A 13487-nucleotide genomic window follows, 5' to 3' on the forward strand; every position below is an offset into this window, starting at 1 on the left:
TCACGCCAGCCAGCCCTAACGCTCCCAGGTGAGAGGGGGAGACTAGTTGGTGGAACCGTAACAAATTCACTTTGTTCAGAAGTCTGTCGCAATCATCGAGGTTGAAGTAAAATAATCACAAATTATCATTCGTGTAGTTAAGGTCTGTAAATAACTAGTGACGTACCTGCAGTTTCCGGTCCAGGCTTCCAAGTCTCTCCCACCCTCAGCATCCCTCAGGAATGGGATAGGCCATTCACCTCGGGAGGGTGGGCGGGCGAGCATCCTCGCGCATGCGCAGGATCGCCGGCGTCCAGCGAGCTCTAGGATGTTTTTAACGAATTCTGTTCCGAGGGCGCTGGTCAGAGCCCGGGTGATTGTCTCAGATCTTCCCACGGTACTCTAGACCGAGGAGATTTTGAGGCAGCTGGCCCAGCTTCCTCCTTCATGTCACAATTAAGACTGTCGGGTGAGGGGTAATAAATCTGCTGCGGCTCTTCCCTGTTATATCACAACAGCCCCCAGATGTAGGAAGCCTCGGGAACCTCGTCTCGCAGGTCAGTTGTGGCCAGGGTTCTTCCCAGTCTACCTCACTACTGTGATGCCCCCGTCGTCGCTCCGCTCAGCCGCAGGAGCGTCCCGTTTCTGACGAGTGGGCGGCGTGATTTGCGAGCACCGGTCTCTCCAGTTAGGGAGGCCGAGGTTCTCAGCCCTCGTGCAGCTGCAGGCAGTAGCCCTGGCCCGCTCGGAGACGACGACGGTCCAGTCACAAAACCATTCCTTTTCTCTCCTTTTCATATACTTCTCTTCCGAAATCTGTGTAAATGGTCGCTTTTTCCACGTAACAATTACATATTTTGAGCTTTCTTGTATTTTAGTTAATTGCTCCATTAATTACATTATTTTCTAGCAAAGGAAACCTGCGTGCTCGTTTACAGTGTACAATAGAAAATTTGTGACTCTCCAAAGAGCTCTGCAAGACGAAAGTAATGATCAAGTTTATATCCTCCAAGAGCTAAAAACTGTGCCTATGTTTGAGTAAGGCAAGTCACTTTCCCTGTGAAATTATGAAAATTTTCAAATACTGAGAAAAGGTCAAAAGAATTGTACAATGAACAACCCACGTTTCCACTACCTTGATTCTAGGGTTAACTCCGCCCCGCTCCCTCCCGTCAGAACTGGTGGTGGAGGGATTGAACCCTGTGCCTTGTCCATGGTAGGCCACATCCCCAACCATACAATTAACACTTTTCTTTATCTGCCTTATCACTTATAGTATCCATATACTCATCCATCCACACATGTTTTGGAACATTTAATCTTTGATCACCCAGGTGTAATTAAAGACTAATGTTATGTGGCCAGTGGCACACGCCCTTAATCTCAGCTACTCAGAGGCTGAGGCAGGAGAATCCTATCACCAGTATGGGCATTTTAGCAAGACCCTGACTCAAAATAAACTTTAAAAAAAAGGACTGGGGACATGTTTCAGTGGTAGAGTATACCTGGGTTCAATTCGTAGTACCAAACAAGAAAAAAACCTGATAACTTTAAAAGCCACTTCCAATTATCTTTGGATTCCTTTACAAAGTATGTTCTACAAAACATGCTGTAAAGATAAAAGTTTATTGTTTTAAAAGTAGACTTTGAAACCCCAACAGGATAAATGGGAAAATTTGGTTCATTTAAAATTTTGCCAAATATTGATAGCCAAACAGGACAGTTAGGTGTTAGAAATGTATACTAAACAAGATCCCTCCCCTTAAGGGAAACTATTTGGGGCAGAGGTCTTTTAATCTTGGGCCAGGTGGTCTGTGAGACTATACCCAAAATGTTGTGTGTAAGTACATTTTTTCTGGGGAATGTAAAATGTCCATAGCTTTGATTTAATACTCTCCCTCTTCCACTCCAACTGATAAACTATAATGCAGCATTCTTTGGGGCATTAAAGAGTTATGAATACAATATTATGGGAATCCAGAACAGTAAACCACTAATTGTGGGCAAGTTTAATCTCCATTGATATATGTCTTATATGTGTTGTTAATAGACCTTTCTTGATTAACGGGCAAAAAGGAAACCAAGAATTACGTGACTATTTTTCCATTTGGATCCATTCACATGATTTTATTGTGACCTAGGTAATAATTTCAACCATACTGTAGATGAATATTTTAGTCTTTAAGTTTTAAAATCAACCAACTGATACATATGAATGATTTAATTATTAATTCACCATTGCAGTGCAAAAATTTTAAATTACCAAAGAATGGCAAGTGAGTAATGGTGTAAGTGGAATCACCGATGTCTTCAACTTCATCCCAGGGAGTAAGTAGATATTTCTAGAAAGGCTAAATGAAGACAAAGAGCTTTAAATACAATATTTGGACATAAAGAAAACCTCTAGAGGAAATAAAATTAACAGAAATCGGGCATTGCAGCTGGTAAGAGAAATAATGTAAATGGCAATAAATTTCTTATTTTGACAGTATGGAGTCAGTAGGTTCTAAAGAAACTTACAAGGTTTTGTTTTTTACTTAAGTGGAAGTGTTTATAACATGGGGTTAGAGGATGAAGATGAGGAAAAAGAAATGGCAATGTTAAATTTTATATTATTCTGCACTGTTTGGATTTACATTATCTGTATGCTTTTCTCTTCTGGATTAGATTTTTTTTTTTTTAAGTAAATAGCTTGGAAGAAGAAGCCAATTTCAATCATTTTTGAATCACCTGAGCTACTTCAGAAAAGTCTACAATTCCTAACAGCAACTCAAGGTGGCAGCCTTGAGATGGATTGTCTTATCTTGTTTCATTAGTGACAGTTGTTGCTATAAAGAATATACATGGTAAAAAAAAAAAAAGAAAAAAGAATATATATGGTTGTTTATATTTCAATTTCATGTTTTATTTATATTTTTATTAATTTTTAATAAAAATATTTTTTATTAATTTGGCCAATATCACTCCCCAACATTTACCCCCTCCCTCCTCTCCTTCCTCCAGCTGGTGCCTTTCCTCTCTTCTACTGATCTCATTTTGATGTTCATGAGATGCCCCCCTCTTGCCTTTCTTTTCCCTTTTCTTCTGTAGCTTCCACATATGAGAGAAAACATATGATCTTTGACCTTCTGACTTTGGCTTATTTCAATTAACATAATGTTCTCAAGTTTTCCTGTAAATGACATAATTTTATTTTTCTTAATGGCTGAATAAAACTCCATTGGTGTATATGTACCGCATTTTCTTTATTCATTCATCCATTGATGGATACCTAGACTGGTTCCATAGCTGTTATAAACATGGGTATTTGTGTATCACTATTGTATGCTGACTTTAATTTTTCAGGATAAATATAAAGGAGTAGTATAGCTGGGTCATATGGTGGTTCCATGCCTGATCTTTTGAGGAACCTCCATACTGATTTCCAGAGTGGTTGTACTAATTTACACTCCCACCAACAGTGTAGAAGTTCCTTTTTTCTCCACATCCTCTCTAGCATTAGTGTTTGTATTTTTTTTCTTCCCCTTACTGGGAACTGAATCCAGGGGTGCTTTACTCCCAGCCCATTTAAAAAATATATTTTTAAATTATTGATGGGCACTTATTTAAATATTTATATGAGGTGCTGAGAATCAAACCCAGTGCCTCAAACATGCTAGGGAAGCACTGTACCACTGAGCTACAACCCCAGTCTCCATAACCCATTTATTTTTATTTTTTTTAATTGTGAGACAGGGTCTCACTAAATTGCTTAGGGTCTTGCTAAGTTGCTGAGTCTGATCTCAAACTTGCCACCCTTCTGCCTCAGCATATCCAATCACTGGGTGTGTGTCCCATTGTGCCCAGCTATTTTGTGATCTTGATGGCTGCCACTCTAACAGGAGATGAAATCTCAGTGTAGTGTTGATTTGCATTTCCCTAATTGCTAAAGATTTTGAACATTTTTTGAAATATTTTAGCCATTTTTATTTATTCTTGTGAGAAGTGTCTGTTTAGTTCATTTACCCGTGTATCGATTGGGTTATTTGTTTTTTGGTGGTAAATTTTTTGTATTCTTTATGTAATCTGGATATTAATCCTCTGTCAGAAGAGCAATTAGCAAAGATTTTCTTCTGTAGGTTCTCTCGTCAAATTCTTGTTTCCTTTGCTGTGTAGATGCTTTTAAATTTGATGCCATCCTATTTACTAATTCTTGGTGTTTTCTCAGCTTTAGGAGTCCTATTAGGGAAGTTATTGCCTGTGCCTATATATTGGAGTGTTGACCTATTTTTTTTTCCTAGGAATTGCAAAATTTCTGGCCTAAATTCCTAGGTCCTTGAGCCATTTTGAATTGATTTTTGTGCAAGCTGAGAGATAAAGGTGTATTTTTGTTCTTCTACATATAGATAACCAGTTTTCCCAGTATATCTTTTCTCCAGTATATGTTTTTGGCACCTTTGTCAAGGATCAGACAACTGTGTATAGGGGTTTGTCTGTGTCTTCTATTCTGTACCATTGGTCTATGTGTCTGTTTTTATACCAGTACCATGCAGTTTTTTTTCTTTTTTTTTTATTTGTTGATGGACCTTTATTTTATTATTTGTATGTGGTGCTGAGAATCGAACCCAGTGCCTCATGCATGCTAGGCAAGCGCACTACCACTGAGCCACAACCCCAGCCCGCAGTTTTTGTTAGTATAATTTGAAGTCAGGTATTGTGATGTCTCCCGCATTGCTTTTTTCCTTCTTTAGAATTGCTTTGGCTATTCTGGGTCTTTTGTTCTTCCAAATGAATTGGAAGACTGTTTTTTCTAGTTCTGTGAAGAAAGTGATTGGTATTTTGATGTAGATTGCATTGAATCTTATATTGTTTTTGGTAGTATGAACATTTTAACAATATTAAATCTGCCTATCCATGAACATGGACAGTATTTCCTTCTTCTGAGGTCTTCCTCAATTTCTTTCTTCACTATTCTATAGTTTTCATTGTAGAAGTCTTTTCACCTCCTTGGTTAGATTTATTCTAAGGTATTTAATTTTTCTGAGGCTATTGTGAATGGGATTGTTTTTCTTATTTCTTTCTCAATGAATTCATCATTGGTGTATAGGAAAGGTACTGACTTTTGTATGTTGATTTTATATCCTGTCACTAAGATAGTGTTAAGGGAAAAATTTTTATTCAGATATGCATAAAAGATTTGGGCTGTTGATGCATGCGTGTAATCTCAGCCATTTGAGAAGCTGAGGCAGGAGGATCACAAGTTTGTTACCAGTCTGGGAAACTTAGCAAGACCCTGTCTCAAAATTTAATAAATTTAAAATGGGTGGGTAATGTAGCTCAGTGGTAGAGCAGATCTGGGAGTGATCCCCAGTGCTGCAAAAATAAATGAATGAAAGAAATTAGTTATCATTGACTGACCTATAACCTGCCCCCATGAAAGGAAACCACTAAAAAACCCTATAAACCTAATAGAGTCCCCTCCCAAGTCCAGGTCCCTTCACCCTAGAAAGAATACTAACCGCTAACTTGATAGCACTGCTTCCTATGTTTCCTGTGTAGTTTTTCACCTAAACAGGCTTCCCTAAACACTAGCTTTGCTTTTTCAAAAAGATAGCTTTTCCATACCTTTTAACTCTAGGTTTTCCCTACCCCCTCTCTTTTTCTCCCTTGCAATGGATTTATTGAAGATTCCAGATTATTGTTCTAGAATTTCCCTTGGTCAGGATATTTCTGTGGTCTCTGTATTTTCTGCACTTTGGTAGTTTGATCTAGGCTTAATTGGACTCAGGTTTGAAGTTTTAGGGAAATATTCAGGGATATCACTATGTTTTTGATCAAGAGGTGTATAGTATCTGCTTGTTTATTTGGGTTGCTAGCATCCATGAATCTTTTTATTTATTTTGCAGTGCTGGGGATAAAACTTAGGCCTTTGTGCATACTAGGCAAACACTCTACCACTGAGCTACATACCCATTCCACTAATTTTTTATATACTTTTTTGGTTCTGGGGATTGAACTCAGGGGCACTTTATTGAGTTATGTTCCCAGCCCTTTTTATTTATTTAGTTTTGAGACAGGGTCTCACAAAGTTGCTGAGGGTCTTGCTAAGTTGCTGTCTCACATAGAACTTATAATCTTTTGCCTCAGCTTCCTGAGTTGCTGGGATTATAGGCCTCCGCCAGGGCACCCAGCTCCCACTAATCTTTTTAAGTTTATACCATTTCCAGCCTTAATGAGACGAGTTGTGACTTTTCTTATGATACATACATTTTTGATCCAAGAGAGGTTTCTGAGAGCATAAGATTTCAGAATATTATTTTATTTCTCCCTACTTTCATTTAAAAAAAAATTGTAATTGTAGATGGACAGAATGCCTTTATTTTATTTGTTTATGTGGTGCTCAGAATCAAACCCAGTGCCTCTCACCTGCTAGGCAAATGCTCTGCCACTAAGCTACAGCCTCAGCCCCTTACTTTCATTTTTATTTTGACGTAATTTCAGACTTGCAGAAAAGTTGCAAGAAAAGAATTTTCTTAAACTTTTCACCCAGATTCCCCAAATGCTGACATTTTGTCATCTTTCTTTATTGTTCTCCACATGCATACATACACACAAAATAATAATCTGAATCACTTCAATTGGTTGCATGATGCCCATTCATCCCTAAATGACTTAATGTGTTATTTTCCCCCCAATAAGAACACTGTCCTCCACAGCCACAGTACAATCAGTAAAACCAGGTTAATTTCCTTAATACAACACTGTTTTCTAATCAGTAGACTCAATTTAGATTTTGACAGTTGTTCCAGCAAAGCCTTTTATAGGAATAAAATAATCTCGAATAGGGTATGCTAGAATGGTTCTTTGGTATTTGTGTTTTACCACTTTAGACCTTTAAATCAAAACATAAAAACTAGATTATGCTTTTTCCTGGTTGATATTGTACCCTACTGATAGGGACTCAGATTGCAGCTCCAGGTGGAGCTGGGCTTGTTTGTGTTTCCCCTTCTAAAGACTACTTGGGCAAATTACTTAACCTCTTGGTGTTTTAGTTTCCTCATCTGAAAAATTTTGGTCATGCTTACTTGCTTTTTTTGTCATTTTGTTTTCGTTTTTGTTTTAGTCCAACATTTAATTGTCAGGTTTCCCCAGCACTCAGCCCTTTAATACAAGCCCTTTCCTTATTCTACGTGTTCCCATCCTCTATTACTACAGTTAATGTCCTTACCATTTTTTTTTAAACTGAGAGTCACCTCATTAAGGGGTTGTAAAATCAATTTAGTAGGTTATGACTAGCAATATTTAAAAAACAAAACAAGGATAGAAACATGAGGGCACATCAAATGGAATAAGGTTCATTAGGAAACAACCCAAATGTCAAACCCAAATTTGAAAAAGCAAACTGGAGTCTATTCCTATAATGAAATAGAATATTATAAAGAAATAAAAGGAACAAACTACTGAACTATGTAGATTAGGATTTGGCAGACTTTTTAGTTTGGTTTAGTTTTTTTTTGTTGTTTTTTTTTTGGTAAAGGATGTAAATATTTTAGGCTCTGTAGATTATCTCCACCTTAGACACCTTCAGCTGTTTATAGAGTAATGGGCACATCCTTTACATGGCCCTCAGGTACGTTTTGGCCCCTGTCTACCTCTTGATCTCGACTGTTAACAAAAGCCTTCACCACAAGTTGTTTCCTTTAATGGGACTGTTCTTCTTTTCTTTCCTTTTTGGCTTCTATAATTTCTAAATCCTTTCGTAGGAGTTTTAATATCACTTTCTCAGGGGAATGTCATAAGTGCTTAGAGGCACCTAGACCTCTTCAGTGTGCTTAGCAAAACTGCAAATAATTTAGGATGGTTTTTTGTTTGTTTGGTACTGGGGATTGAACCCAAGGGCACTTAACCACTGAACCATAGCCTTAGCCCTTTATTTATTTATTTACTTATTTATTTTTTGGTGGTGCTGGGGATTGAACCCAGGGCCTTGTGCATGCAAGGCAAGCACTGTACCATCTGAGCTATATCCCCAGCCCACCCTCAGCCCTTTTTTGTATTTCGGGTTGAGACAGGGTCTTGATAAGTTGCTTAGGGCCTCGATAAGTTGCTGAGGCTGCTTTTGAACTTGTGATCCTCCTGCCTCAGCCTCCTGAGTTGTTGGAATTACAGGTGTGCAACACCGGTGCCTGGCAAAAGTAATTAGTTGCTAATGTCTGTCTTCTTTGGTGTAAATGCCATTTCTGCAGGCCGAGAGGAGGTTGTGTTTAATATTATTTTAATTGTCTTTAGTATTATTTAATATTATTCTATTCCCAATGACTAGCAAATAGATGAGTCAAAAAATTAGTCATTGAATGTATGAATAAAGAATATATACTGGCACAATGAGTAAATTTCATTTTCCAAATATTTCCATTGTTTTCAGTCTTCGTATCATGAGTATTGTATTTTAAAGACATTCTATGGGCAGAGAGGCAATTTACCTCCCCAGTGTAGCTAGCCCACTGTGTGGCATGCAATTATGGTTCCATGAATAATTATTGAATACATTGGTTAGACAGATATTTTCCGAGGGTCCATTTTAGTCCAGGGAGTATTGTAGAAATTAGGGATTCAATGGTGATTAAAAGAGGTTAAATCTTTGCCTTTTTTGATTCTTAGATTCTATTGAAATAGATAACAAATATCAATATAATATGTTAATTACTTGTAAATTTAAGGGAAATAAAGTAGGATAAAAGATAATAAATTATGAATGAATCCATCCCTCAGCTATCAAGTTGAAATCTTATGTTCTAAATACTGAAAATGTTTGTTCAGTGGTAATCTGCTAGACATAGAAGAAAAGTAAGCAAAACTAACCACTGCCATCAAGATGTAATGATTTATTAATATTAAAGACTGTGGAAAACATTTCCATAGATATTTTTCTGGTACTCAAAGGACTTTTTTTTTTTAATATTAGAAAGTTTTCCGCCATCATCTAGTTATCACAGAAGCAGAGTTGAGTATTAAGTCTTGGAAAACCTGAAGCAGATACATTAGGATTGATGTGGTCATGTGAAATCAAGAATATAAAAAGTTTTTTTCAAAACTACAATTTAATTTTAATTTGCTTCAGTTTTATTTACATTTTATGAAAGTACCCAGATTTTTCTAAAATGGTGTGCCCAAAAGGTAAATGAGCAATGACAATATAAGAAGGAAAAACATGTGCAAATAGCCAATAAACATGAATAAAAGTTCACCATTACTTGTTATAGAAAAAATGCAAGTCTGGCCAATGGCCCTTGCCTGTAATCCTACAGGCAGTAGGATTGCAAATTTGAGATCAGTTTGGACAATTTAGTGAGACCCAGTCTCAAAAAAAAAAAAAAAGACTAGGGATGTAGCTCAGTGGTAGAGTGCCCCTGGGTCCAATCCTTAGTACTGGGGGGAAAAAAAAGTTTGCTGTAAGAATGTCTATAGTAGCATTGTTTATAATGGTGTAAAATCGAAAATAGGGGCTAGGGTTGTGGCTCAGTGATAGAGCACCTAGCCCGTGTGGAGTGCTGGGTTTGATCCTCAGCACCACATAAAAATAAAATAAAGGTATTCTGTCCAACTACAAACTAAAAAATATTTTTAAAAATAGAAAACAACCATCAAATAATGTAATACAAAGTAATCGCCACACTGGGAACAAAAACCTTGTGCTTGCGGGACACACTCACCTCCAAATTAAAAGCAGTCTTCCTACCATTCAGGTCAAGAAATTCTAGAGCCAACATGAAGAATGTTCTGGAATACACAATTTTCCTCTGCTGTCACACCACAATCCACACAGATGACTTCTGTGACCTCAGAAGGTGTTGGGGTTTCTTCTCCCCAACAGCACACCATTCTGCAGCAGACACCAGTGTGGGTGTCCTCTAGTTGAATTCAATTCTGACATCATCTACCTGGAGATAGCATTAGATCCCACGGGTTGACATTTCAGTCCCCAAGACCGCCCTCACATCAAAGCCAGTCTTAAGTCTGGGCCTCAGGAACTGCTGACCAAGGGGCTATAAACTGGGGTACCCACACCTCCTGCTCAGGTTCATTTAATTTTCTAGAGCAGCTCACAGAACTCAGGGTGGAGTGTTGGCCTCTGAGATCGAAGGTCACCCACTGGACACTTGCATGGGCCCAAGTGAAGAGTCAGTTGTTTCAATAGGCTCCAGGTCACAAAAGCAGCCATTAAGTTTCTGAAAAAGAACTCAGGCTGCCATTACCATTGTGACCCAGAGGCATCATCCCCAGTGAAGCTCATGGGAGCATATTGCTGAACTAGGTGACCTCTCAAATTGTTGATAAAAGCAAGTAACTAAAATCAACTGAAGCAAGAGGACTTATTCAGGTTTCCCCTCAGTTCCACTACCTTTCCTGGAAGGGTGGACCATTGGTCTTAAAGCTTTTAGGCATAGAAGTCTTTCAGTTGTCAGAAACTTTAGGGTTGGAAGAAAAAGAGTTTAGACATTATGGGCCAATCGGTGGTTCTTATTAAGCCCCAATTTATTTTTACAAAATGAAATAATAGCAGCTACAATAAGTATCATTGTGATCGTGTGTGTGAATGTTTAATATGATCCTCAATTGTAAATTGAAGCTCAGTCCCCCACTTATTCCCTGCTGAAAGAGCTCCTAACAGAACTCTCCTTTTACATTTTAATACAGTGCTCTGTTCCCCAGTCCTCCCCACTGTTCAGGGATCTTAATACCACATGAATGTGTTATCTCATTATTGCTGGAGGGCTCTGAATCACAGCTTCCACAGATGACAAAGCATCACTGTAATTAATTAATGAATCTGAGAACATCTTTTGTTTGAAGGCTATGCTAGTCTTAGCATTTGCTTGATTAATAGGTTTTCTGTAGTTACTGAATTTTTAAAAATCGCTTTTAAGAAAGAACAAGTATACGGCAATGCATGTAAAACCATCCAAGCCTTCTAACATTCCTTTCAGCTCTCATTAAGTAAATATGTTGAGCTGCTCAATAAAGACCTCCCTGGATTTTGGCTGACTCTCTGTGGAGAGTAATGAGACAATGTACAGAACTGACACATGCAATAGGCTCCCAGTTAACATCAGTCCCATGCCCCTGGGGTTGCCAGATTTAGCAAAATAAAAATTAAATACAGGGTATCCAATTAACTTTTAATTTCAGATGAATAATGAAGATGTTTTCAATTCAACTATGCCCCAAACTTTGTATGGGATATACTTATCCTAAAAAAGTTATTCTTTGTTTATCTGATCTCCATAGGTAACTGGGCACCTGGGCACCTTCTATTTTACTTGGCAACCCACCCCACTTCTAGCTCCAGGTCTCCTTTTCTAAGAACCGAATTTTTCTTTTTATTCCTTTCAACAAATTTGGTTAAGAGAATTGTGTAGGAATCATTAGGGAGAGTTTCCTTTTCTCACAGATCATATGAATTTCTTCTAATTTAGACAGGAATTGGATTTTTTAAAAAAACATAGAAAATACACATCCCTGGATTTGGAGACATAGCTCAATGGCAGAACACTTGCCTAGCATTCACAAGCCCCTGGGTTGAATCCTCAGCCCTCTGAAGAAAAAGAAGCAGCAGCAATTATAAGTCCTTTCTAAGCCTCCAGTTTATTGCCTGACACATAATGATGCTCAATGAATTATTTTTTCAACTCTTTTTGTAATTCTGGAATTATTTTAAAAATTTAAAGTTAAAAATCAGGCCACAAAGCAACTCTTAGCAAATACACACAAAAAGGTATAATTCCTTGCATCTTATCAGATTGCATGAAATTAGAAATCAAAATGACAAGACCCTATAGAAATTATAAAAACACAGGAAGATTGAAAAATACACTTTTGAATGATGAATGGGTGAATCAGGGAAGAAATTAATTTTTTTTTTTGCTGAAATGGGAACAGTTTAAAAAACAGAACATCTGGGACATTATAAAGACAGTTCTAAGAGGAAAGTTTATAGTTATGAGTGCCTACACTAGAAAATCAGAAAGATCCCAAATACACAACCCAATGGTGAATCTCAAGTCCCTTGAAAAAAGAACAACAAACCAATCCCAAAACCAGTAGAAGGAAAGAAATAAGATCAGAGCTGAAATCAATGAACTTGAGAATAAAAAAAAAAAAATACAAAGAATCAGTGAAACAAAGTTGGTTCTTTGAAAAGATAAACAAGATCTATAAGCCCTTAGCCAAACTAACCAAAAGAAAAGGAGAGAAATTCCAAGTTAATAAAATTAGAGGAGAGGAAAGGAGAAAATACTACAGACATCACAGAAACCCAGAGCTCATTAGGGACTATTTTGAAAATTTATAGTCCAATAAATTGGAAAATCTAGAAGAAATGGATACATTTCTAGAGACATATAATCTAACAAAATTGAATCAAGAGGACAGAGGAAACAAACAGACCAATAATTTAAGATGAACTTAGGTGCAAAAATTCTTAATAAAATTAGAGGAGAGGAAAGGAGAAAATACTACAGACATCACAGAAACCCAGAGCTCATTAGGGACTATTTTGAAAATTTATAGTCCAATAAATTGGAAAATCTAGAAGAAATGGATACATTTCTAGAGACATATAATCTAACAAAATTGAATCAAGAGGACAGAGGAAACAAACAGACCAATAATAAGACAGAAGCAGTAAAAAAAAAAAAAAAAAAAAAAAAAANTATGAGAGCCTTAACCTAAACTGGGTTAGTATTAACTAGGTGGTAACTGTAGACAGGTAGAATCTGTTGAAGGAGGAGGGTCATGGGGGGCATATTTTGTGGTATATATTTGTCCCTGGTCTGCAGTGTCTCTCTTTACTTCCTGGTAGCCATGTCCTGAGCCACTTTCCTACACATTCTCTGCCATGATGTTCTGCCACACATTAGGCCGAGAAAAATGGAGCTGGCTGTCTATGGACTGAGACCTGTGAAGTTGTGAACCCCCAAATTAACTTTTCCTCCTCTAAAATTGTTCTTCGCAGATTTTTTTTTTTCGTTATAGTGGCAACAAAGCTGAATAAAACATCTTCTGATAGAGGATTAATGTTTAAAATATGTAAGAACTAAAAAAAACCTTATCACTAAAAAAATAATCCAATTAAATGGACAAACAAACTAAACAGATGCTTTGTAAAAGAAGAAATTCAATGATCCACAAATATATGAAAAAATATTCATCATTAGCAATTAGGGAAATGCAAATAAAAACTACACTGAGATTTCATCTCACATCAGTCATCAAGAATATAAACAGGGCTAGGGTTGTGGCTCAGTGGCAGAGAGCTTGCCTAGTACATGTGAGGCACTGGGTTCAGTCCTCAGCAGCACATAAAAATAAATAAAATAAAGGCATTGTGTCCAATTACAGCTAAAAAATTTTAAAATAAAGGCATTGTGTCTATCTACAACTAAAAATTATTAAAAAAATATAAAGAGTAGTAAATGCTAGAGAGGATGGGGAGAAAAAAGAACACCTTTAAACTGTTGGTGAGATTG

This window comes from Marmota marmota, unplaced genomic scaffold (genome assembly GCF_001458135.2).
Source record: "Marmota marmota marmota unplaced genomic scaffold, marMar, whole genome shotgun sequence".
Classification (NCBI taxonomy): Eukaryota; Metazoa; Chordata; class Mammalia; order Rodentia; family Sciuridae; genus Marmota; species Marmota marmota.